We start from the raw sequence: 25,220 nt of genomic DNA on the forward strand, positions 1-25,220 counted from the left end.
CCTCTGGCATTTGAGTCTTCATCCTCTTGACTCGCTGCCTCATTCTCTGGCCTTTCTATGCATCTCTAAACACCCAAGGCCAAGCTGTGAGAGGTGCACTGGGGCTGCGTGGGGACACACGTCCTCATTATTGCCTCCAGCGTTTGCAAGGGACATCTCACGTGTGCAGTCAGCAAGGGGACGGTGGCCATGAGCAGGATGAAGAGCACATGGAGGGAGCCAGGGGAGTCGTTGTGGTTGTGGGACCACGAAGGAGCTGCCTGTGGGTGATGTTTGATGGTCTGCATCTCCTCGGAGGGCAGGGATGGGCTTGGTAGGAAGCCTGGAGCTGTGACTGCCTTGGCCACAGCCCAGCTCAAGCCCTTGAGATGGTTGAGCTCAGTGACTGAGGATCAAAACTGCAAATATGGAGCTGCTCTTGTGCCAAGACACAGCTCGTGTCAGCCCCGCGTGGCTCAGGACCAGGTCACCGTGATTCCTGACTGTCCCAGGCTGAGTGTGATGGGACGGACAGGAGAAAACTGCCGGGACACTTGGTGCTGGTGACGGTGCTGCAAGGTCAGGGAGCCCCCTGCCTTTGTTGCAGAAAAGTTTGGTAAGCGCATTGTGTAAATCTGAAATCAAGCAACTACCGACTATTGCGCAGAAACCAACTCCCCCACCGTTTGGTCGTATTTTAAACTCCATTTCATCAGAATGAGGAAAAGTGGAAAGCCTGGACTGTTTTATCCATAGTGAAGCATCAAGCCAGTGATAAACCTGGCTGTCCATCCATCACTGCATCCCCTTGGCAGGTTTCTCCAGGTGGATTTGCTGGTCTGGTGCCACTCTGCCCCGGCTTTGCAAGGCAGGATGTGAGTCCCCAGTGCAATGCCCCGAGCACTCGTTATTTAACAAAATCTACTGTGCAAAACGAGATCTTTCCATGTTTCCTCCAATGTTGATCTTGGGCAGCTTCTTCATTCCTTGTCCCCAACTTTGAGTTACTCATCACGAAGCCGCGAGCTCATCGGCAGCAAACAGGGCGGCACTGCCCGCCCGGCAGCTCTTTGTGCTACCAAAGGTGCCAAAACATTCCTCATTTTTTAAATTTTTATTTCTGTAAACACATCCAAAAGGGAAGAAAAAAAAAGCAGAATGCGGAGCGGCGGCGAGCGGTGCGTCCACGCCAGACAGTTTAACCCTCGGGTCAGCGTGTTTGTATTTCACTTATTGGATCGTTAATAGATTTTCTTCATTTGTGCGAGACATTGTGAATGATGTGCCGAGGCCTTTCTCTTCCTTCGCCGTGGTCCACCTGTACGGAGATAGCGTGAAAAGCCGCTGGAGTTCCTACCTCTTGACAACATCCCAGCTGTAGACCCGCAATAGCAATCCTCCCGTGGCAGTTTTAATTATCGGCCCCGGCGATACCATCAGTAAGTGTGTAATTACGTGTCACTTTCCTGGCTGTTGGGTATGAAAAGTGGAACCAGTGAGATGATGATCGTTGGAGCTGTAGACTCATATTTAAACAATTCAAAATGTGTAACTGGCAGTGTCATTAAACAGAGAGAGTCTGACCCCAGCTGTCAGTTACTTTTCCTTATGCAGATTTTTTTTCCGGGCTGTCTGTCAAAAGAGCTCCATGGGCTGAGATGGGACGGGAGAGGCGGCGTAAATGCACAAGTGCTGCTCTTTTCCCCTAAATAAATACTCCTGGAGAGACTGTAAATAAGCGGCCGACCACACAGGAAATTATATAGACTTTGGCAATGAATAAACAAAGGGAAGACTATCAAACAGCTATTCGACTCTTCGCAAAAATATGAATAAAATCGGACTCATTACCCTGAACTTGAAGAACAAGGCTTATGGTAATTTGGGGGATTCATTACTGAAGGATAAAAATGGAATAATTTTCATTTCTGTGTTTCTGCCAAAAAAATTTCGAAGCCATGGCAGATAAATGAGAAACCTGAAGGTTATTATTATCATTTAAATGCATATATATACATACAAACATATATATGTATATATATGAGGGAGATGTACATACACCCATCTACATGAGCAATAACAATTTTTTAATATTGCTTTCCAAGAATATTAGGATATGAATCCTTTTAACTTCACAGGCAGCAGATATTTGAGGTGTGCGAACTACTAGAAACTTGTCACCTGGCCAAGATATGCTAAACAGATGGAAAAAAAAGTATATGTGCATAGGAGTAGGCAAGTAAAGAATATTTTTTCTGCGAATAGAGTCAGAAATTTCTAAAATGACAACTCTTCACTGGCTGAAGACAGGCACACTTGTTTTACTGGGAATTTAGAAAATCGTGGCAATCCAAGAGTTAAGTTTGGAAACACAAGCAAATAAATGAAACAGTACTTTACAAAAAAAAAACCAAACCAAACCAAACCAACACAAACCAGGCAGCTTAAACAAACATTAATCTGTGAAGAGAGAGGAAAACGTTTCTTTAATTTTTAAAATGTTTGCCTTTCTCATAACAAAGCAAAGTTAGAGTTGCAACCAAATGACATTATGTCCCACCTGTAAGACACCTTAATTGGAAGCTCTGGAGTTCAGTTGGCTCCGGCAGCAGCCGTGGAGGCTCAGCCTTTGAAAGGCACCGCATCACACCTACTCCTGCACATTTTAAGGAGAAATATATTCATTTGGTGTCTGTGGATGTGTGTTTCTCCACGTATCTGTATATAAAAGCTTTGCATATATTTCTTGTTTCAAAGAGAACGCCACAGACCGGCACATACAGTAGTGCAGGCTGTATTAATTGCAGCAGTACTTACATTCTTGAAAGTAATAAATAGGCACATATTAAATCCTCTAAGGATTAATTTGTATTTTATCAGCTGTGAAAAGGGCAATTTTTTACATATCCAGACTTAAGAGGTAGCCCTATTAGACCTTCATTGGAAAACAAATTCTGCATATATTTTGTACCGGGGCTTTTTATTTTCTTCCTTTTTCTCCGTTTACTCTTTCTGCTGTCTTTTGAGAAGCTTTTCTTGCAGCAAGTGGTTATGTAATTTAATGTGGAGGAGGAAATGAGCTGTTATGCTGCGGACAGACAGACCTGGCTTTGTAAAACTCTGGATTTGCGTGAGCAGCGAACAGAAAGCCCGACAGAGAACGCCACGCTGTGATGCGTTCGGCGGCTCACTTTGCTGTGGCATTTGAAATACGTGGCACTTCAGGTCATTCAGTTTTGACACGCACGTATTAATATCCTTGCAGAGATCTTTATAGTTGTATTTACAAATTATTTGCTGTTGCAGGGGAGCCCTCCCGTGCGCGGTGATGCGGAGCTGGTTTTTGCATGCCAAATAGCCATTTTTTTCCCTTTGTCTTTCCTAGTCGTCTGTAGGGCTGAGGATTTTCAAGTTGTGTTTCTGTCCTACTTGCAGGGTTGCTGCAGGCGATGTGCATCCCAGGGAGGCTGCCGTCCCCGGGGGGGGGCACTTTTCTGCATTTAACTGGTTGCTTTGAAAGCAAAGGATGCTAAAAAAATTAGCTCTTTTAGGAGTGTCGGATGACTTGTGCACAACAAACAGATTCCGAGTTGAAGGCTCCAGTGTTATGATTTTTTTTCGGAAGGAAGGCAAGTTGGGATTTTTAAAGGAACCTGCACACTTCATCTTTGTCATTGCAACTAAAATTGCTTGGAGTGCACTTGTGTTTGCCTCCCAGTTTGCAGCCTGGAGGGGCCAACGGCAGGACTCGCTTATTCCAGTGGTTTTTGCAGCACCAGGACACCCCTTGCTTCTTCAAGTCTTCTCTACCCCAAAAATCCATGCAGATTGTCATTAACCCATTTTTACAGATATGAGCAATTAAAACATTGGCTCAAAAATGATTTTCTCAATGCATTTCAAATCATAGCAAAGTTTCTTCTTAAAAGCCTGAGCTGCATGAATGAGCACTGCAAATTTTTATTATCTTCTTGCTTTTCAAACCGCGCTCCTCGTTTGCAGTTCATCTGAATTCTTCTTTTCCGAAAGGGATGGTGGTGTGGGAGAAGTTTTGATTTCTATCAGCTCTCGAAAAACATCTGCTCCGAACATCTTTGCTGGCTCTGGCTGGGTGCTCAGGCCTTGTTTGAATAGTGAGGGATCTCGGATACGGCCGGATCATGGGCATGGGCAGCAGTGACGGGGACCCTGAGTTGTTTAATCAACGTGACAGTCGATAAACTGATCAATTTGGTGAAATCATTGTCCAGTTGTGACCTCTGGTTCTCCTCCCATTGCCAAATCATCCGAATTCAGGCTTACTGTTGGCACCCACTAGTTAAGATGACATCAGCATTGTGACCCTTCTTTACTATTAGCTATTGATATGAAATTCAGAGGAATATCTTGCTAATAATAGCGAGCACTCTCAGATTTTTCTTCTGAGGGCAGAACTGCTGTTCTAAACTGGTGTCCAAATGTGGTTAGGAGACAATAACTAGTTTTGCATGATATTTTGGTATCCAAAGAATCAAAAAATGTGCTGTGAAGATTCCTTTTGGCTATAGCACAATAAAATCCAGTGGACTGGGGGCTGGTGGAGAATTTCCTATGCACAGTTTGCATAAGGAAGTGGAGATACAACGATGTTCTGAGGCGGAAGAGCAACGAGCCTGTCTCATAATTCCTGTCCCGCTGCAGACAGCGGGTTTCTGGTTGCACAGAAGCTGGAACAGCGATGTCCCCGGTGGAATTGCCACTGGTGGCACTGGGAACCCAGCGGGCGCTGGGCTGGGAGACTACAATGGTTGATAGCCCTGAAAAATAAAGCACAAGATTTGGAGCGGAGCATCTCCCGTGTGAGGAAAGGCTGAGGAGCTGGGGCTCTGAGCTGGAGAAGAGGAGACTGAGGGGTGACTCGTTCATGGGGATCGATATGGGAAGGGGGAGTGTCACAGGATGGAGCCAGGCTCTTCTGGGTGACAACCAGTGACAGGACAAGGGGCAATGGGTGCAAACTGGAACACAGGAGGTTCCACTTAAATATGAGAAGAAACTTCTTCCCGGTGCGGGTGCCAGAGCCTGGCCCAGGCTGCCCAGGGAGGCTGTGGAGTCTCCTTCTCTGCAGACATTCCAACCCGCCTGGACACCTTCCTGTGGAACCTCATCTGGGTGTTCCTGCTCCGGCGGGGGATTGGGCTGGGTGAGCTTCCGAGGTCCCTTCCAACCCCTGACGTTCTGTGATTCTGTGATTCTGTGATCTAAACTAAGGTGGAAAACAATGATAGTGGCTAAACACCATGAATGCAGTCAGGTGAGAACTGACGTGATTGAGGAAGTCAGGATTTCTCTCCACAGCGTTGACCTGAGATTGCCACAGAGTTTTTGTTTTCTATGGTTTTGTGTCATTATCGCTGCACTATGCTAATTGCTGACCACGTTAATCACAGACTTTCCTCAGAAAATTATTTTCTTTCTTATGAAATCGGACCAACACAGTAGTGCCTTATGAACGTTTGAGGACACAACGTACAACTTTGAACTCGAGTCAAGTAGACAAGACCCATCAGCAGTGATGAGTTATTTGCAGTCACGATGCTCCCTCGCTGTCTGTCCCTCAACGAGCAGTTTCCCTCCCGGACCATGTCACCCTTCCCAAAGCCAGGGCTTATTTCTCAGTTATTTCTGCCGGCAGAACAAACCTGGACGCTATCGCGATGGTTGCGCTATTGCAACTAATAGCAAACAATAAAACGTGTTAGTTTAATATTTGAAAACTATCTTGAAATTATGAAGCAGAAGATATACTTTGTTTATCACAGTGGAAACCTATTAGACAAGTACCTTCGGTGCATGGAAAATATATGCTTTTAACAGTTTTAAACCTTCATCAATTATTCATATGTGAAGGTTTTTCTGTATTTGTACAGTTTGTTGGGTGGAATAGCAAGCATGCCTTTATTTGTCTAACAGTTTTGTTCAAACTGTATCAGATAAGATATTTAACACACCCAAACATATTTAATTTAAGAAATAAAGAGCCATTCTTTCTGTGGGGTTTTACACATCATTCTTCTTTATTACGCCAGGTTTTGCTCATCATCCCATGTTCTTCCTCAGAGGACAGAGACAAATAACTGTTCTCCGCAAGGACAACGCGTGTGTTGAATGCATTTTAAATGCTGCACTTTGTTATGATTGCAACCAACATTTTAAATATGCCGCAATCAAATTCCAAAATGACACGAGAAAAATGACATCAGAGAATAAATCTATTAGGCTGCTCAGGCAACAGGAATGTTTGAGCTGGAACATGCTTAGCTTGAAAGTTAAAGATTGAGTACAATGTTTATTTTATTTGCTTAAGAGAGGCAAGGCTAATTCATCCCTGTTGTGGAAATCAATGGAGTTACAGTATAAATATACTCTTCAAATATATTTGGCATATTACATGAGTTAAATAGCATTACCTAAATATAGTTTAGCTTTTAAATATCACATGAGATTAGTGATTTACTTTTACATTGTGCTGGGTTTGTTTAAACTGTTCAAGGGTCTCACCCATGGCGTACAAAGTAATTCTGCCCGGGAGAGGGAAACCAAAGTCAAAGGAACTTCCCAGTGAAGTTGGACAACGGGCAAGGGCTGGATCTTTGCAGCAATGGTTTGGGTCAGATGCCTCTCACCTATTTTATACTTTTCTGATGTACTTGATGCATCGAAGGAATGAGATCCGAGCACAAGCGCGTTGTGTTTAGTCATGATGCAATCAGGGATTTTGGAGAGATCTGAATAAACAAATTTCTCCCGTTGCGACTGTTTTGATCTCTTCTGCAAAAGTCCTGCAGCTTTTCAGCTGTGGTCTGGACAGGGTTTCTTGTAAGTGAGGACAGGAATCTGGGGAGGGTGGAACGCTCTGGGGTCACCCTTAGGGCCGGACCCTTTCCTGGGGCTCTGTGGGACCAGGCTCCAGGGTTTTGCACCATGTTTCTCATAAATTTGCTTCCAGCAGGGCTAGAAAGTCCTTCAACTGGTCGTTTACTGTATCATGGACTATTTCTTTGTGTTTCTCACTGGTATAGAGGAGCATGAGCTGTAGCATGAAAGATCTTGGAGAAAAAAAAATCCCACGAAGCTTCTTGCTAAGAATGGTTTAGGTTTTGAGAAGGAAACATGTTCATCCTTGTAGGATCACCCATCCCTGGGGTCTAGTAAACACTTTTGGAAATTCTGGGCCAAGTCATGTTGCTTTCTGGCTATGTATTAAGGTATTGGCTCCTGTTGGTATGAATATTCGTTATACATCTTGCTGAAAAATTCCCCTTAAAGAAAATAAATGATGTCTTACATTCAAAGTTCTTAAGTGAGCATGGTTGGGATGACAGATTTAGCTTGTCTTACATGAAAAAGAATAGTAGGAAATAAAGTGGTATTCAAAAATCAGATTTGTTTGCCTTCAAAATTGTAGCTTTAGTTTTCTCCAAAGAATCAGAGCTCAGCAGATGTTGCCTAGGTAGGAAAATTTCACTTAAAGATCTCTGAACTGTCCCAAACTGAAGTCCATTCTCATCCATAACGTAATTTAGCCCTTGACAGATATATAGAGCTCTTGTAGCTTTCTGTTCTTCACAAAATCTCCTGAGCTTCAAGTCTCACTGACCAGATGGGTTGTAATTTGGCCTCTGACATGGTGCGGTCCTGCTGGAGGGTGAAAATTACCTGGACCGGCCCACGCCGAGGTCGCACTCCCGTCTCCTTGAAGTTATTTTCTTTTTCTCAGGCTCCTGCCTCCCATTTCCCAGCACACGGATCTCTCCTTTCTGCATTTTGAATAGCGCACGGCAGCGAGACGTGGAATACTTATCCCTCAGAAGGCAGATATTATATTTAAATATCTTAAGCCTCTGCTGAACATCAGTCACAGGACTGATTTAGCCTCAGCAATATCTGACTCCGCAGAAAGATGCTGAGATTGCCCCGTGCAGGGTAGATTGAACTACTTGGTGGTATGTCAGGTGTGGCGTACACATGTGCATAATTAGGGAGAGCCTGGAGTGCTTTCCCAGACTGAGACCTCATGGCAGAACAAATCTTCATGTGTATTTTCCATGCCTTATTTCTTGGGGCAAAACAAAAAAGGAATGAAGTTATTTTAGAAGAACTCCGTCCACCTGCCACCTCCCCTAAAGCTGTTCCATCCTCAGACCCTTATGTGTGAACACACTCGGGATGAAGTGTGGGAACTTGTGCTCTTGTAAATGACAAAAACTACGGAGATTTTGTGTTAGCGTTTTCCCTTCCTTCTCTGGTTTTATTGAACTGCGCTCTCCTTGCTGCTTGGACATCTATCTGAGCTCCAGAACAAAAGGAGAAGAAAACATATATATAGTCCACCCAGTTCTTGGAATTCCTGCTTTTTTTTCAGGTAGTTGAGAAGGAAGGATTGCCTCTGACTGGTTTTTTCTCCAGGAGTTTTCTTTGCTGGCTCATCTGTGTGATGTCCCTGTGACCAACAACCACCAGGTCAGGAGCATGTCTGGCAATGAAGATAATTTACCCCTTCACCTTCACATCCCCCTCCACTCTTGTACACAGCTTATTTTTTTTCTGCAGAAGAAGTAATTTTTTTTGCAGGTGCAAAAAGGAGTCTTTCATTTTCCCCATCTTAAGAAAAAAGTTAGAAAAAATACGCTTTCCTTCCTGAAAGGCAATATTTTGCTTTTAGCACTACTTTATGTGCGGCGGTTTTTAGCTCCTCTAATCTTAAATTCAGTACATGAATGGATGGATAATTTCCTCCCTGTCAGTTTTTTCATGCTTCTGAATTATTTACTGCTCCCGCAACTTGTAGCTGCGAGTCCACTTATTTCTTGTGGAGCTGCAGCTCCTCGTCCTCGCTGTCGCGGTGGCCTGAGCCTGGGTACCGAGCATCCTCGGAGGGACCCCCCACATCCTGCAGAACCCGGCCCTTCAGTAACACAGCCTGAATCCAGCTAATTTGTCTTCATCATTCATATCTCCCAAATCCTGAATCATTTTGGTTGCCCTCCACTGCACCTTTTCAATCTCCGGAATGTCCTGCCTTGTAATATAGTGACCAGAATTGCACACAATATTTCAAATATACTCCCACTAATGTCTTATATAAAGTAATGCCAGAATAACTTGCACTGATTTATAATCCTTAGAAATATATATATTTGTTTAGCTGCTGTTGTTGGTTTTTTTTTTTATTGCTGCCAAACATTGAACATATGTCTGGTGGTCTGAAGGCCTGTTAAAGACAATGAATGAATCACATTTTCTACATGACAAAAGAAAACACCTTTATTTTTTATCATTGTCTACCTTGAGTGGTGATATAAGATAAATTGAAACAAGAAAAGGAAAAGAGAGTTTAGGAAAGTCAGGTAGTAAGGTATCAGGTTATAAATGGAGTCTTCCAGTGATGGAAGTTAAAAAGTGTCCACAGGCACTTCACATTTCTTAAAAAACCAAATAAATCACCCAACAGGGTGGTGATCATGTCATGTTTAAGGTACGGAACCCTACCCCACCCTTTGGGGAGGATGCAAAGAATATGAGAGAACATAAATGGGAATTTTTCACTGGCTGTGGCTGCAGGAACACACAGCGCGATGTGTGATGCTAATGCGCGCAGTAGCTCTTTTTTGGGGGTGCTGCTAGTGCTCCATTTGTGATGTTGTAGGAGCTATGGCTTCTTAATGGAAGTGAATTGCCAGCATCTGTTGGGGAAAATTCTGGTTTTGGAGTCTGAATATTCTGAAGTAATGCATTTCAGTGGTGGTGTTTACAGTACAGAAGAATTATGAGTAAATATTTTCATTTCTGCGGTTCATTGAGGAGGAAGCATTACATTACCAGACGACCTTACTGTAAGAAGTACCAAAACATCTCCTATTCCCAAACTAGCCAAGCCAAGAATTACCATTTTGTAGAAGATGTGAAAACAAACTTGCAAAAACCGAAAGCAAGTATGGTCAAGGTGAAATGACGCTGAGAAGGTGTGGGGAATGGCTGGCCACACAAGACCTGCAAGTATTTTTTCTTAATTGATACAGCAAGGTTTGAACTCAGCTGGTTTCCAGTGTTAGAAGAAAGTTTTTGATGGCTTCCACCTGAATCCGGTCTGAGCTGTAGTGCAGGTGACCCGCATTAATGGCCTCATTTTCCCAAGACAACGCGATGCTATTAATGTGTGGTACCAGGTTTTACCTTGGCTAGCGGCCATTATTGCCAATAAATAATGGCTCGTGTTACATCAACTCCTGCTAAGGTCTTGGGACATGAAATTCATGTGTGCTACCAATGTAGATCGAACGTAACCTTGACATTAATCAGACAGGTGGAATTTAAGGCTTCCCCAGGTTTTCCAGTGTAACAAATCAAGAAGTTCTGCAGTTTGCTGGTGAGATTCAATATAAAAACCCCCATACATTCCTTTTCCCCTTATTGTGTGTGCTATTTTGTTGTTTGTTTTTTTTTTTTTTAAATACATTTAGTGTATTAATATGACCATTACAGTGTTTACAAATATCCCTGCCTTCCTGGCACTCTCTGGAATCCTAAACAGGCTCCTGTTTTCCGAGAGCAAACAACAAATAGAGCAGACCTTTGAAGAAACCCACCCTCGATTAATAGTTAATGATGGCTCGGGAGCAGGAACAAAGCCCGTGCGATGTGAACACGGATTAGCCCTTTTATGAACATGGCCCAAGCGTTTGTAGGAGCGGCGCTGCCCGGGAGCGGCCTGCTGTGCCCTCCCGCCGAGAGCAAGGGGGGCCCTGGGGTCCATGCCCCGGCTCCCCCCTCGGCCTCCCAGCAACGAGCTGTTGATGCTGGAGCATCCCCTGCCGACCAGAGCCCGGCGATCATCGCCAAGGGCCCGGCGTTAACCCTCCTTCCTGTCCCCGATGGCAGAAACATCGCGCTTGGCCGAGGCTGATGAGCAGGCCGGGGCTCTAGGTCCATGGGTTGCGTTTGGGTTCATCTTATAAAAAATTTAATCTGATTTCCTCCCAAAATTCTTGGGTCTCGTCCTCTTGCACACATCTTCCTCCTGGTGTTGTTGGGGGGTCGAGGCACAGGCAACGCTTTGGAGGCCAAAGGCTTCGTATCCCCCACCCGCTACCAGAGCCGTCCTTCCCCGCACAGCATATTTTAAGTCTAGGACTTCAAATATTTCTATTAATAAATTACTATGCATCATGTCAAATTAGCATTGCCATTGCTAAAAGATTAATAGCGACAATGCGTTGTGGCACTCCATTGCTTCAGGGTAATTTTCTTTTGTTCATGCTTTGGCATAATATTGTAGAGCAGAGTGGCAGAACTACGGAGCATAAATTTAGCCAGCGCCCCTCAGCAGAAGAGGTAATCCTAATCAGTGCGGAGAGCTAGCAATTAGCTCGGTAACGAGCCCGTTACAACCTTCCGTGAAGGTTGCCTTCAACCCGGGATGCGTCAGGGCCGATGCTGACCGATATCCCTCACACTTTGCACATAACAAGATAAACCCCGATGTTTATGTGTTTTTATTTACTAAGTGCTCGGGAGGAATAAACAACGATAATTTGCATGTGAAGCCTTTTTATTTTAGACTGTGAATAATTGGTGGGTTGGCGATGGTGTGTACACTTAAGTGTGCGTCATGCCAACAGGAATCGTTCCTTTCATAAATTCTCCGTCCTCACCGGAGTTTACAAGGGAAGAAATTACTCTCGTGCTCGTGTCCCTTTCCATTGTGCTTGTAAAAAGGAGTAACTTTTTTTCCCTCCGCCTCCTTGGGCAGGGACACGACAACAAAGCAATTAAGAGATGTGTCTTAGTGGATGCAATTTAAAGTAAAGGGTGGGAGGACATCACGTAGCATCATTTCATCTGAAAGATATACACAATTATTTTGTACCTGCAGTTTAATGACAGACAGGGAGAGGAAAAGCATCTAAATCTCATTTTGAGACACAAGCTTTTTGATTTTTTACTGTTTTAACGGATGACTTTCACAAGTGAAATTATTGCGTTATCATCTCTTTGACTTCATGGTGGATATATCTGGGAAAATATCTCCATGATGGCTCTGTTTCTTGCTTAAATATCAAGTATTGGTATTTTTAATGTTTTTGTAAACATTATATATTTTAATACTTGAGAAAATGTATCTCATAAATAAGCTTTATTATCTGTCAAAAAGGATGAAAATATAACTTTACATTTCTGTTTTAAAGTAATTTTAGTGCCTATTAGCTATAAAGTAACAGTTATATATAATTTAGAGTATGTAGTCACTCGAAACAACTTGACATTTTCACACAAACACAGAACCTTAATAATAGTCTTGGGATTTCATTGGAAGTATACACCACTACAGGATATTAAAATAACTTATGGTGCACTGTAATTCTTGTTTTGTATTTGTCCAAGTAGTTTTGAAGCATGCTATAAAGTAGAAAAATAAAAACCTAAGCTCCAAAGTCAGCTAAGCTGCATTCTTAAAGTTATAGCAGTCTTTTCATATTAAGTATGATTAAACCAGCTGACATTTCTGGTTGTCATCTCTCTCCTCTTCCTTCCTATTAATATGCTATGCTTAAAATGTAAATGCCCCGCGTACTGCATTTTTTATTTAAAGCCCTTGCAATTGTTTGCTTAAAGTAATGATGCTGATTGTATGCATTCAGGGATCATCATAATAGCTTGAAAACAGTCATTTACTTGTTGATCTTGGAGTCAACTCCAGATTTGTGCAATGAAATCCTTGGCCACATTCTCATGCGGTCAAAAGCTGCTGGTTTGGACTCAGATTGCTCCCCAAGCCCAGTGTCACTTGGACCTATTGCTCTGCATCCCAGGCAAAATCGAAACCATGAGGGCGATGGTCAGAGGTTCGCCAGTTTCTTCTTGAAATTATGTGGAAAGAAAAAATATAATTGTAAGTTTTTCATAGCATTTTTTTCTTTAATAACCATACAGACCTTATTGTGATTGAAATTTGCCCAGGATTTAACTTGTGCTTTTAATTGTAATTGAAGCGGCATGCGGGTAGGGATTAGGTGAGTGTGCAGATGTGCACAAAAATTAATATGAACTTGGAGGAATAGCCTCGTTGCCATAAAAGGGCCGACCAAATGTTCACAGATGGAATTTGAGTGGACCCTTATTGAATGAGCTAGTGGGGCCCACTTGGGTCATTTCTGCATCAATCCCGTGAAGTCCATTTGGAAAAGGCACCGTCCAGACCTTTTCTACAATAATTATTCTCATGCCTGATCCATTAATTTTTTAATTTGCATTAGAGCTGCTCAGTGACAGCACCATCATCAACAAGAAAAGAATATAAAATGCAGTTTGAAGAAGACTGTGTGTCACTATGTTGATTTTTTAACCTTCCTTAGTACAATATGGTTAGATGCAGAAATTAAGCATATTATTATTGTAATAATCTATTGTAACGGGATCCAGAAAACCTTGTGTATGACTAAATTATGGTCTTGTTCTGTCAAGAAACTTTCAAAACCTGGTGATAACTGGGGAATTTGAAATGAGGAGAGAATTTGATGATATAAAAGGAAATAACTTTAAAATACCATCACATATAACCAATGTTTCTTTCTTCCTTTCCCTTCTCTCCCACCCCAATGTTAATCGCATTCTTCTTATGATGTTGCTTTTAAACTGTTGAATTTATAAAAATGCATAAGAAAAAATCTGAATCCAGAAGTTTTTCTTTTCATGCTGTTCTTCCCAGGAGCCCCGCTGAGTTTGTGCAGAGCAGAAGTGAAATGTAATCATTAAACTGTGAAATACGGAGATATTCCTAACAACGTAGTAAAGATGACGAAAGACTAATTTCAGCAAAAGAGTTTTTAAACAATACGTTGGGGTATAGAAGCACCTGTTAATGTGGAATGAGGATGGAGTTCGTTACCATGTTGGGTGTAATCAGGGAAAATTAAGAAACTCTTGAGCCTCCCTGCACTGCGCTGGGCTCCGTAGAGGAGCTCAGGTCACCTTTCCCATGGAAAGGCAATGGGGGGATCAGAGATCAGGGTTTTTTTTGCCAAAGGACTCATTTCCTCCATGGTCTATCATAACTCTTCTTTGGCTTGACCAAAACCATTTCATCTCTGCTGTGACGATTTTGTCTGAGGTCTTGTCTAAGCCTTGAGAGCTCCCTGAGCTTCGTAGGGCTTAATGAGCCAGCGCAGTCATTACTTCTTGCTTGAGCTGGTAGAGCTGGAGCCCTTTATCTCAGGTTGTCCTACCGCTAGAGTTTGTCAGTTTGAATAAAATACAGTTGTGGTCCAGAGCAATTCTCATTCGCAGTTTGGTTTTGCAGACCTCAAACGTGGACTCTGGCCCATTTCTAGTTCTGTAGGAATTCATCTCACTGCCATATGTTTCCATACATTGAAAGCTTCTGGTCAACAGAAGATTGGCTAATAATAATGGATATATTTGACAGATATGTGGTGGTTGAAATGCTTTTTATCTTCTGAGTGATCTTCCTATCCAGACTCGTTATGCTAAATCTTATAAAGATCTCCAGTCACCTTCTGCTTTCTTTTTGGTCTCTTTCTCCCCAGCCTCTGTTTCCACATCATCTCCTCCTTCTGCTCATGTCCTTGCAACAGCCTTCTCCGTATTGGAGACAAAGAGGATGAGTAGTGGATGAGTAAAGTAACTCAGGTTATGAGTTTGAGGGGATAACAGGACACAAGTGTTAAGTGTCTCTCAAACCAGATGCTCAAGAAGAGGTTGTGCAGAAGAAACGGGCTGTGAGAAACCCACAGCTGAGGATTAACAGTTGCCTGGAGTAGATGGCTGAAGATACTTCCTATTAGTTATTTTACTTGATTCCGATGTTATTTGTGCAAACGCTTTTCAGTTGAGATCAGTAAAGTCAGGTTTAAGGTATATTTCTGCAAGCAGGATGCGGTGCTGTACTTCAGGCGGAGTTTCTGTGTCCTCTCGTGCACGTCACTGCTGCAAGAACAGAAACGAATCTCCGTGCAAGAGACCAGATAGGTGTTTTGTCTGAGGAGTGACCTTTCTTTCCTACAGCCATAAAGCTGATGGCTAATTCCTGTCCACATCTGGGTGTGCTTTTGCCCTCCCATACCCTGGGCAAGGGGATGTTATTCTGTGGTTTCGGCAGCTATGTAAGATTTCGGCAGAAGAATGACCATTATTTTGAAAGTGCCCTGCTCATTTTTAGTTTTTCATGCCCTTCTTAGATTTAGAAGCAGAATTAGATTTATTTAAGAGGAAGAAGCTTTGATGTTGGCAACACCAGTTGTTTGCTTCAAACTGGGAGATTCATTTAATCAGGACAACTTGAGAATATAAGATAAAAGCTGGAAGAAGAGAAACAAGACTCTCTACAACATTGCAACAATTTACCCCTCTGAAAATTGGAAATTGCCCATTCGCTGTTGCAGGGCAAAACAGATGGAGATTCTCTTTCTTAACCCCTAGGATATATACATATATATATATTTCCCCCCCCCAGCTAATCTTTTACTACTGGTGATAAGAAGTATTTGTGTTACTGAGAATGGGGTTGCATTTTTGAAGCTCTGGGTGTTTGGTATAAACCCACCGAACTCTGGGAGCTACAGGTACCCTGAAACAGCAGCTCCTGCTTGGATTTTATGTGGAATGTGTGCTAATATTATCTGCTGAAATTCAGATCCTGGTACTGTAACTCAGACTGACTGGTAGCATACTGTAGAGGTGGTATCATAAATAGCAATCTAGCTGGTGAAATTTGGATGCAACTCAGTACTGATTTTTTTCTTTTGCTTTGCTTCACTCCTTTTCTTTACCTCATGCCTTTTTTATAGCTTATAGTTGAGTTTTTATGATATTGTTGGGCATTTTTACATGCTCAAATATGTGGAAATTTATAAATAAATAAAGCAATTCTGAACTGAAAAGCACAATAATATGAATCACCTGGCTGTGAAAAAGGCATGTAATCAAAATCTTGGTTTGCCTCTGTCTGGGGTATAATTTCAAAATGTTTAAAAAACTTTTTTTTTGTTTTTAACTGGGTCTCATCTAAATAGCGGAAAACATTAGAATATTGATCAAATAAATAGGCACAAGGACTAGAAAATGAGCCGTGGAGTGAGCAGGAGGGTGATGGGAGAGCCCGTGTCTGTGCAGCTCCTGGAGGCAGCAGGTAGATGAAGGAGCGATGGAACGTCCCCGCGGGAGCGCAGATGACACCGTAACAGATGACTCCAGATGACAATGTAAGAGGAGGAATGGCAAGAAATTATATTAACAAACTGTTGTCGATGGTTATAATAAGATTTGAACTGCTGAATAACCCAACCTGAAAGACCAGCGTATTTTTCAAGATGGTTTAGAAGGATCCTGCGATTGAGGATGTCAAAAGTTGCAATTATGTCAAGAAGTATTACAGAGGATGGATTCCCAGCATCAGATACAATAAGTGTATTATTACAAGTCCTGATGAGCAGAGCTTCACAGCTGATCAAAAAAACCCCGCAAAGCAAAACCACGGCACAACTTCTGTAATAAATTATATCCTTAAAATGTGCGTCTTATGACTTTTCCTCTCTCCTAACAGTGATAGAAAAAAATAGATTTAAATCTGCGTTACTAATCACTAGAAAATACGGGGATTAAAAATTCCATTATATACAGTTACTTTTTTAGAGTTTTAGATAGTCATCATGATAATAATACCTTTATGATATTTGCAATATATGAACCCAGCAGAGGAAAGATTTTCTCAGAAAACAATCAGATATTGACTCCAAGGGCTGTGCTGAGGGATAAAGATTTTGCTTCTCAAATTCTAAGGCTGAGAGAAAAGAACACAAAACCTTGGATTTTTTTTTTCTTTATTGTGTGCATGTGTGGGAAGAGTTCCTATAATAAGTCTATCAGTTTTCTGGTATAAATTTGTCAGGGGAATAAATGTGTCTAATACATATTTTTGATGATTGATAATGGTATTCCAAGTCTGCTAAATAAGGAAACAAGGCATTTTCTTTCTATGTTTAAATGATGGGAAAAATAGCCTGAGTGTTATAAAATGAGAAAGACCTTACTAGTTCGGAGTTTTTTGAAGTTTTTAAAATTTTAGCTACCTTTAGTAGCCTGCCTCATTTTGTCAACAATGACAACGATGTGCTTAATATTAGTAGGTTGTTTTATTCTTTGTGTGACTCACACTTGTCGTGTAAATATTCAGAGTTTCAAAAATGAAACCTCCATAACTCCATTCCCAAACTAAAAGAGAAAAGTCAATTCTAAAACGTCCTAAGTCCAAGATTCAGGTCTTGTTGGTTTTTTTTTTTTTAAACGTGTTAGTAGTTTGCAAATCACGTTGATGTTGTGGGTTTGCTGCCACGTGCGCTGCTGCTTCTCCTTCCACCTTCCAGCGGGAGCAAAGGGCTGGCGAAGGCTGTTGAGGGTCCAAATGAGGGACTGCGCTTAGAAACGGGGAAGGTTTCGTTTGGAAACTCTGTGGTGGGATTTTCAGCAGTGGTTTAGTACCACGCTAATGAAAATGGTTTCATGAAAAATTGAATGTAGGGGTGTGATCACTGCTGAAGATGTGCCAAACACCCACTGGCAACGTGCGTCTTTAAACACCATCCAAACTCTTGCTTTATTTGTACCTTACTTTAGCATTTGTGTTGGTCCCCCCTCGCCCCTTTTTTGGAAAATATAATTCTGCTGAACTTGCAGCTTTGGTTGTTGTTTTGATAGCCTGCAGTACTCGAAGCAGCTCCGATAAATAAAATTTGCAAGAGCACTGGATGAAAGAAATCTATCTTAATTAGATGCTTATTGAAATCTAGCACAAACTCTATCTGAAACATGATTTCAAAACCAAAACAAATGTCTTTATTTTTATATATAGTCCCTAATATATATACCTAATGCCAAACTCACGCACAGCTTTTCTGAAACAAATGGGAAAATGGAGATTGCTGCTGACCTCAGAGCTTTTCTAAAATCAGTTTCTCAGATGATTGTGAAAATCTATAGTAGAGTCATTTTGCAAAACTTTTTGTTGGCTGAACTTTGTGTGCAGAGAATGACGGTATATACGAGAGGGCACAGGAATGTCCTCACTGTTTGCCACCCTCTATTTTTGTCACCAGTGTCCTGTTTTATGAGGCAAGATTCTTTTTCTTAGTGTCTGACATGATGTGATGTGCAATATAATATTCAATATTGAATTCCAAGAGTTGGCGTTCATATTGTTTGCCATCCATGTTCTTATCTTGTGAAGAATCTAATAAAGGAAAAAGCGTGAAAACTTCATCTTTTACATTAAAAAAAAAGTTTCTGATGTGGGAGAAGAGAAACTGGGTCCGAAAAATAATTTATTATTATTTATTATAATTTTGGGTTGAGGGACTCTCCAAATACCCCCGAGGGCTCCTTCCCAGGAGCTGCTGAAGCCACTTGCACAGGACAAGTGCTTGAGCTTCGCTTCTCCGCTCCATCTCCTGCTCCTGGATACACCAGAGGGACAAAGAGCCTTTCAGGAACGCAGATTTCAGGCAAAGTTAGTATTTTTTTACTTTCACGAAGAAAAAAAAAAAAAAAATCACAGGAACAGTGCTGCTTCCCCACAAATCTCCAACTAACCCTTGCACTCAATTAATCTTCGTGACCCTCTAGTGCCCTGTGCCGTGAATTGTACCTCGAGGTGAGGAAACAGGTCCCAGCGACTCCTGTACGGCTTTTGTGTTCCCAGCCTTCAGATGTTGCTGGTTTGAATTTGAAATCTCTCTCATGCATGATGTCTTGATCTGATGGAGCTTTTTGCCTTTAAAGCTGAGCTTTAATTTGTTTAATCTGGCATCTTCTTAATTATACAAGCTGTAAATTTTATTGTATTGCAGAGCCCTGAAATACATGCAGAACATGATGAACGGGACTGTCTTGCTGTTGGATGTGACAGTGACATGGGGGTGTCTGGGGGGAAAATCCCTCTGTGGAAACACTGTCCTGCAAATGAATCTGTGCAGATCACCTTGCAATATCTGCACACAGGTTCGGCTGGGGATAAATGCGGCTCCTCTGTTTCTGGCCCACAGGCTTTTGGGAAATAGCACAAAGTGGGAAAGGGTGAGCTAAATTTAAAAAGAAAAAAATAGGAAATGGCTGAAATATCTTCCTGATGTCTTGCTGAGAGATCGACTTCAGCCCCCTTGTCATTCGTTATTAGGCGGTTTCTGGACGGCGTTGCCAGGACGGGCGCTGGGATGCGATTCATCCTTCGGTCGGAGTTGCCGCTGCTGGTGTTGCCTCCGTGAACACGGGACCAGCCGCAGCACGTGCAGAGATGGCACCGTGCTAGAGCAATGAGCGAGGACACACAATTATTTCATTATTCATGCGTGGGATCTCCGGAGACTTGCTATGAAATTCCAGCTTCAGAAACACCAGTTTTTTTTTTTTTTCTGGTGAGCCGAACAAACTGCTCGGTGAGCTTAGTTGCTGGAAGAAATAGAGCAAGGCTTGGTGTTCGACACAGTCGGGTCAGCAGGAGGCAACCACACGATTTTGCAAAATGCTGGTGGTTGTCAGACATCCCTGGGGATCCGCGGAGCAGGGGTGTCTGTGTAGTCTCCATTCACCCATCTTTTCCTATATTTTTGTTTAGGGGGCTGCTCAAAGCGCTGCCAAGTTTCCTGTGTGGTGTCTGTACCTTTGGTTGTGCGCTGCCTTTCATCAGGAGCTCTGCACGGTCTGTCTAGCAGGCGCAGACGGTCGGTCATCTGTTACCTCCCGATAAAGATGGGACAGCTTGTTAAGTGACTGATGGCTTTTGCTAAGTCTTCTAAGTGTGATTAATGTGTAAAAATGGCTCGCCGGGTGATAGGCAGATAGGGAGAACAGGGGCACTGTCCACAAGGCAGTTTCTGTGTGTCCATTCCTGTGCTTTGATCAAAAAGAAAGGTTTTAGGAGCTGCTGATAGGCCAAACACTAAGAGAAAACAGACATAGTCAAGACATAGCAAAGGCCCAGGTCCCAGAGCCAAATGAGTACATGAAAGTCCCCTCTCCTAGAGAAAATAAGACTACAGCTTTAGCAGCTGGAGACTGAAAAACGTGACTTATTCTGTAGAAACTTGTGCAATCCAAAGCAGGTACATTCATATCTCCTGCAATTACATGATTCAAGGGGTGATGGTTTTAAATTAAAGGAGGGAGATTCAGGCTGGACACAAGGAAGGAATTGTTGGCCCTGAGGGTGGTGAGAGCCTGGCCCGGGTTGGCCAGAGAGGTGGTGGATGAAGCATCCCTGGAGACATCCCAGGCCAGGCCGGACGGGGCTCTGAGCAACCTGAGCTGGTGCAGATGTCCCTGCCCATGGCAGGGGGGGCACTGGGGAGCTGGGAACGTCCCTTCGACACAAACCCTTCTATGATTTAGGGAATCTGACTCATGACTTTTCAATGGTGAGATCTGGCAATACCATAGTAGCGATGATTAAAAATTCAGCAAAACGTGCATTGCTTTCAGTTGCATAGTAGTTTCAGTGCTGTAAGAGAACAATCTCGTTATTTGTATGTTATCTGGAGGTCTTCAGCACATCCTACTGATCTGTTAACAGTGCTGCACTGGGGGCAGAAGACCGTATCTGGCCACCCAGCCCGTTTTGTTTAGGAACAAGGTTTCATTAGTGCAAATAACTGCTCTATCTGCACTCAGCCTGAGGTGTGGCTCAAGCTCGATGTGTATGTAGTGACTTTCAATCAGCTGGTATTTCAATACTTACATTGCGATGGAATTTCTGAGTACTTCGGTCTTTGAATGTGCATGCACATAGTTCCAGTTTATCTGTCTCTGAAGGCTCTTCGTGCTCCAGTCGGCTAATTTAGTTTGCCAATGGTAAATTAATTACTCTCCAGCCTGCTGTTTAGTTTAATGGACACAACAGCAAAGATAGGCAGATGTAGAGCTCGCCAGCTTACGGTGTCACTGGCCTGGCAGGTAGAGGCTCAACATCTGGCGGTCCTGGATGTCCACAGCTGGTTTCCCAGCCAGCAGCTCCCCAAGGGCTTCCAGGAGCTGCTCCTGACCCGAGAGCCGAGCCCGTGATGCACCAAAACCAGTTGAAAAGTCCTGGAGATGCTTTCCTCCACCTTACACTGAAATCTGTCTTCTGTCTAAAGGGTTTGGGTCACTTGGGATCCATCTTGGACGTTTGAGTCACTGAGGGACATGTCGTTGACCAAAGAAAAAGGATCACACGCATACTGGGGGATGTGTCATCACAGCAACCCCTCAAAATAATCAGAGGACGCAAAATTGTTTTGATCAGTTAGGGTTTTCCAGATAACCTTTTGATTTTACCTGCTGTTTAAAGGCTGATATACTGCTCGCTGCTCCTGCTGAAGTTTTGTTCCAAACCCACCCATCATTTTTGTACTTTCATGCATATCTTTGGAAAGTGATGAAAATATTTCATTGCAAACCAGAAAGAAAAAAAAAAAAAGCAACCAGTGAACTTGTGTACAGTGAGATAAAAATCAGTATTTCATTACTTATTTATTTATTCATTTATTTAAAAATCTTTAACCAGAAAACTTCATTAAGATGCAATATCTCATATACAATGATGGCCTAGGGACGGGAGACGGATTAAAAAATGTAAATACTATTGGGTCTAATAGGCGTACCATTAACACAAATATGAAATTAATGTAAAAGTTTCTGACAGTACAAAGTTAGTTTTAACTCTTTAAATATATGTTTAAAATAGTGCAGGATGGCGGTAGGCTTTGGCAGATGATAGACGCGATAAACAAGTGTGTCTCAAAAGAGACAAAATGTCAGCAAAATAATTGCCTAGCAGTACTTCATATCAATTAATTCATTTGTATTTAATTAAAGAGAGTCATAACAATTGGCTGCTGTATAAAAGCCCCTTAGCTCTGGAGTCTTCTCTGCTGTTTCTTAGTTTTCTGGGGCTGGATATTGTTAGACTTTTTGAATAATTCAACCTAGATATATTTCCTAAACAGAAAATCCGTCTTCGAGTTATTCCCTTTTCTGCAGAGAAGCAGCAATAAACCGTAGCTTTGTGTGTCTTATAAATGACAATGAGGGATACTGGGGATGGAATTTCGAAAAGTACTTGAAACTGAAAATGTTGGGGTTCCTAAATCAGTTGGGTGCTCTAAAGATGGACTTAGAATAAGCTGCTGTCTGAAACTACAAGGTTCTTGCTGAATGAGGTGGCCAAAATACTTTGTTTGGAGTATTATCTGAGACTGGTTTTATTCTTCATTGTTTTATCCTATCCTTTCCTAGCTAACTCACACAATCTGATAACCCTTGGTGCCTTTCTCGGTCATTAGTGCGGATTAGCAAGGTTCGTTAGTGAACAGAAAGGACATGATTTCTCCACTTCCATCACATGTGCTGTGAGGTATCACCTGTTACCCCAGGACCCCTGCGGACACTCCTATAGTGGTACAGGACGACTGACCTGGGGAGACACTGTGATTTTAAGAATAAAACATGGAGCTGCTTGCTGGTGGGTGTTGTCAGCTGCTCTGGGGCAGCCTGGGATGTGTTTCAGGAGGGTCCCAGCCATTCACTTTTTGCTGGTAAATCATTATGGCCAGGAAAATATTCATCACTTGAACATAAATACCGAAGTGGCAGAGATGTTAATGCAGCAAACTGTTGTTGTGGGGCAAGTCGTCCAAAGTCCAGGCTGACCTACCACCACAGATCTTTGAAATACCTCAAATCCTGGCGTCAGTTTTGGGCCCCACACAACAAGAAAGGCCTTGAGATGCTGGAGCGAGTTGGGAGAAGGGAACGGAGCTGGTGAGGGGCTGGAGCACAAGGGTGATGGGAGCGGCTGAGGGAGCTGGGGGTTCAGCTGGAGAACAGGAGCTGAGGGGAGACCTTCTGATCTCTGACCTGCCTGAAAGGAGCTTGGAGCCAGGGGGGGTCGGGCTCTGCTCCCCAGGAACAAGCGCCAGGAGCAGAGGAAACGGCCTCAAGTTGTGCCAGGGGAGGTTGAGGTTGGATCTGGGGAACAATTTCTTCCCCCAAGGGCTGTGGGGCATTGGAACAGGCTGCCCAGGGCAGTGCTGGAGTCACCATCCCTGGAGGGGCTGGACAGACGGACACGAGGTTCTCAGGACATGGGGCAGTGCCAGGGCTGAGGGAACGGGTGGACTCGATGATCTTGAAGTATTTTCCAACCAAAATGATTCTATGATTCTATGGAATAAGGTATTTTGAGGGGATGATTGCAATGTTTGCTGCCGTATTTGCAGTGTCTCCCCAATGGCGTTTGGTCCATGCTGTCCGTAGGCTCACTGCCATGGTTCCCCCATCTTTGCGGGTAGCGTTTGCTGAGCGAACGGGATTAGAGGTGTCTAAACATCCCTGCAGAGGGGTGCGAGGGTGGCGGGAGCCTGTCCCTGGGCTCTGCCGCTGCTTGGGCACCCCCGCCCCAGGAGGGTTCCCGCTGCGGATTTGCCGCTGCCGTCGTTTCGCCCCGTTTTTGGGCAGCTCTCCCTTGGCTTGCGCGGTGGCGGGGAAGGGTTAACCCGCCGGCTCCCCCGCCTGCCCAAGTGCCTTGTTTGCGGAGGATTGATAGAGCACCCTTGAGAGCAAGATTCGCATTTTCACTGTTCCGTGTCAGGGAATGAGGTGGTGTGATTTTTGTGTCATTTTGCACTACCATATTTCTTCCATTAGGAATTCTAATATTTCACAACCTCTGTCAAGGAAACTGCTACTCCTAATGCAGGAGGCGAATGCATTCCAGATGGCCCCGTAATCCAGTTCAGGTTTTTCACATACGTTATTTCAGTGCCACGGCGGGTGCGGGATCAACTTTGCCAAAACTGGTTTCATGATTCATTTGCGACCGCAACAAGTTAATCCCCGAGCGAACGGCAATGTCCACTCCAGGTGAATTCCTCTTGCATGCCGGCTCCAGACATTGGCTGGTAAGAGGTGCTTCCAAAATAGCAATTTATATTCGGCATCCTTGTGCCAAATTCTTCCTCTCCGTATCCACGGCCAATGGATCAAGGAGATGTTTCTAAACCAAGAGGTTTCTTAATTTATGAACAGTATTAGCTATTAGCCATTGAAACTGGTCCAGGTCAGTGAACACATTTTAAAGCATCCAGAAAAATATTTAAAAGGGAAAGCCCGGTGAGCTATGCACATAGAATATTAAAATTTAAAATAATCCCGTGGATTGAATCATGGTTAGTGCTCATCTTCATTATTTCTCGGTCCAACAACATACACAGTAGAAAATAAGCAAAGTATGACTTTATGCAACTTTCCTGAGGTTTGTAGGGTCAGCCTTGTTTTCTGTTTGTTTCCTTATATTTATACATATTTATACATATGTTTGTTTTGGGTTTGTTTTGTTTTGTTTTTACAGAGCTTTTATTGTGTTGCTTTGTGCTGTTGTTCGTTGGAGAATTTCCATAAGGCTGTGCTGGATATTAGATAGAATTTTCTATTTCCATTTTGATAGTGAAACCTTTTCCTAACCATGGCCCTGGTTCTGCTTGTGTGTTGTACCCGACACAGCCGTGGAGAAGCCCCGAGCCAGGGCTGTCGCCGGCCCTTTCGTTCTCCTTTTGTCTCTGGTCTGGTTGGCTCCATCACAGCAGCTGAAATGAAATGATATTTCCTGAGCACTGACCTCTTGGACGCTTCTGTGGACTCAGCGTCTTAATTGCCGTTAGTGTGAATCATCTAAAGCTGGTGAATAATTTCTCGAGACATTTATAGGAGATCCACAGTAGACATTTACTCTAAATAACAAAAATAAAGGAATCCATAAATCCCATGAAACTTTCCCCTACTTCATTTTAAGTTGTTTACACAAGGAACTTCATGTCGTAATAACACTTTTTGGCCTTTGTTTGATTGGAAATTTCTATTAAACTCTTATGAGAAAATAACTTTATGCTTCAGGTTTTATGTTTCAATTTGATTAACAGCAGGTTTTTACAAGGACTCTGGCACTGCTGCCTGTGCCGCGCGCATCCAGCGTTATTGCACTCGCTGCTTTGCTGTATGGAGTGGACTTTATCAAGAAAATTATATTTCCTGTCTATGACATTTTGGAAACGTATTGTATGTCATATCCCTGTCTTAAACGCTGTTAGTGCGAATCATCTGACTCTCGTTTATAATCTTTGTACTGTATTTATAGCAGACCGTTGCTCTGTAGTGTTCTA

General features: G+C 42.9%; 1 protein-coding gene across 1 annotated transcript in view; it reads right to left on the reverse strand.

Moving 5' to 3' along the window:
* MGMT (O-6-methylguanine-DNA methyltransferase) overlaps positions 1–24,468 on the reverse strand; it is a 282,254-nt gene extending 257,786 nt beyond the window's left edge. Inside the window, exon 1 of the mRNA XM_065639151.1 lies at positions 24,463–24,468. The gene's annotated coding sequence lies outside the window, so the exon portion shown is untranslated. The remainder of the gene's footprint in view (positions 1–24,462) is intronic.
* Positions 24,469–25,220: the final 752 nt, after the last annotated feature.

This window comes from Caloenas nicobarica, chromosome 7, assembly GCF_036013445.1.
Source record: "Caloenas nicobarica isolate bCalNic1 chromosome 7, bCalNic1.hap1, whole genome shotgun sequence".
Classification (NCBI taxonomy): domain Eukaryota; kingdom Metazoa; phylum Chordata; class Aves; order Columbiformes; family Columbidae; genus Caloenas; species Caloenas nicobarica.